Below are 2,500 nucleotides of genomic sequence, written 5' to 3' on the forward strand. Positions count from 1 at the left end.
ACTGACAGACTTACCACACAACAACTCTGGTTCCTCATCTTCAGAAGCATCAGCGGTCACCAGATGGTGTCTGGTTTCCTTAGACCTATTTTCCCCAGACTGACAGACTTACCACACAACAACTCTGGTTCCTCATCTTCAGAAGCATCAGCGGTCACCAGATGGTGTCTGGTTTCCTTAGACCTATTTTCCCAGACTGACAGACTTACCACACAACAACTCTGGTTCCTCATCTTCAGAAGCATCAGCGGTCACCAGATGGTGTCTGGTTTCCTTAGACCTATTTTCCCCAGACAGACTTTATACACAACAACTTGGTTCCTCATCTTTTTTAAATTCTAGATTATTATTCTACATTTTCTGGTTTCCATTTTAATATTTTCCCAGATGGAAATATACCAACAACAACTTTGGTTCACATCTTCAGAAGCATCAGCGGTCACCAGATGGTGTCTGGTTTTCTGACTTTAAACCTATTTTCCCCAGAATTTATATATTAGGATTTGTTGCAAAGATAGCGTCAATTTTTTTTAAATTCTAGATTATTATTCTACATTTTCATCCTGAAAAATTCCATTTTAATATTTTTGACAGATGGAAATATGTAAAATTTTTCATTCACAAAAGTTGATTGTGATTAAGGGTCCAGTGCCTGGAACCATAGAGCAAATAGGAAATATTTCTGACTTTAAACCCCGTGTCCAGAATAATATATTACTGATATGCAAAGATTGTGATGTGATAAATGAAATATCACCTTCCATTTGCATATCTCAAAATACTATTTTGGCCAGGGAAACCCTATAGAGAAAGTATTATATTTGTGTCCACGATTAAAAGTGATTGTGATTAAGGGTGTGGTGCCTGGCCCTTCCATAGAGCAAAAGGAAGAACTACCCACTGTGCTAGCCCTGGCCAGTAACCCTCAGAGAGACTGATATAGTTGATTGTGATGTGATTAAGGGTGTGGAGCCTGGCCCTTCCATAGAGCAAAAGGAAGAACTACCCACTGTGCTAGCCCTGGCCAGTAACCCTCAGAGAGACTGATATAGTTGATTGTGATGTGATTAAGGGTGTGGTGCCTGGCCCTTCCATAGAGCAAAAGGAAGAACTACCCACTGTGCTAGCCCTGGCCAGTAACCCTCAGAGAGACTGATATAGTTGATTGTGATGTGATTAAGGGTGTGGTGCCTGGCCCTTCCATAGAGCAAAAGGAAGAACTACCCACTGTGCTAGCCCTGGCCAGTAACCCTCAGAGAGACTGATATAGTTGATTGTGATGTGATTAAGGGTGTGGTGCCTGGCCCTTCCATAGAGCAAAGGAAGAACTACCCACTGTGCTAGCCCTGGCCAGTAACCCTCAGAGAGACTGATATAGTTGATTGTGATGTGATTAAGGGTGTGGTGCCTGGCCCTTCCATAGAGCAAAAGGAAGAACTACCCACTGTGCTAGCCCTGGCCAGTAACCCTCAGAGAGACTGATATAGTTGATTGTGATGTGATTAAGGGTGTGGAGCCTGGCCCTTCCATAGAGCAAAAGGAAGAACTACCCACTGTGCTAGCCCTGGCCAGTAACCCTCAGAGAGACTGATATAGTTGATTGTGATGTGATTAAGGGTGTGGTGCCTGGCCCTTCCATAGAGCAAAAGGAAGAACTACCCACTGTGCTAGCCCTGGCCAGTAACCCTCAGAGAGACTGATATAGTTGATTGTGATGTGATTAAGGGTGTGGAGCCTGGACTTCCATACTTCCATAGAGCAAAAGGAAGAACTACCCACTGTGCTAGCCCTGGCCAGTAACCCTCAGAGAGACTGATATAGTTGATTGTGATGTGATTAAGGGTGTGGAGCCTGGACTTCCATACTTCCATAGAGCAAAAGGAAGAACTACCCACTGTGCTAGCCCTGGCCAGTAACCCTCAGAGAGACTGATATAGTTGATTGTGATGTGATTAAGGGTGTGGTGCCTGGACTTCCATAGAGCAAAAGGAAGAACTACCCACTGTGCTAGCCCTGGCCAGTAACCCTCAGAGAGACTGATATAGTTGATTGTGATGTGATTAAGGGTGTGGTGCCTGGCCCTTCCATAGAGCAAAAGGAAGAACTACCCACTGTGCTAGCCCTGGCCAGTAACCCTCAGAGAGACTGATATAGTTGATTGTGATGTGATTAAGGGTGTGGTGCCTGACCCTTCCATAGAGCAAAAGGAAGAACTACCCACTGTGCTAGCCCTGGCCAGTAACCCTCAGAGAGACTGATATAGTTGATTGTGATGTGATTAAGGGTGTGGTGCCTGGCCCTTCCATAGAGCAAAAGGAAGAACTACCCACTGTGCTAGCCCTGGCCAGTAACCCTCAGAGAGACTGATATAGTTGATTGTGATGTGATTAAGGGTGTGGTGCCTGACCCTTCCATAGAGCAAAAGGAAGAACTACCCACTGTGCTAGCCCTGGCCAGTAACCCTCAGAGAGACTGATATAGTTGATTGTGATGTGATTAA

The sequence above is a fragment of the Oncorhynchus nerka genome, unplaced genomic scaffold (assembly GCF_034236695.1).
Source record: "Oncorhynchus nerka isolate Pitt River unplaced genomic scaffold, Oner_Uvic_2.0 unplaced_scaffold_1331, whole genome shotgun sequence".
Taxonomy (NCBI): domain Eukaryota; kingdom Metazoa; phylum Chordata; class Actinopteri; order Salmoniformes; family Salmonidae; genus Oncorhynchus; species Oncorhynchus nerka.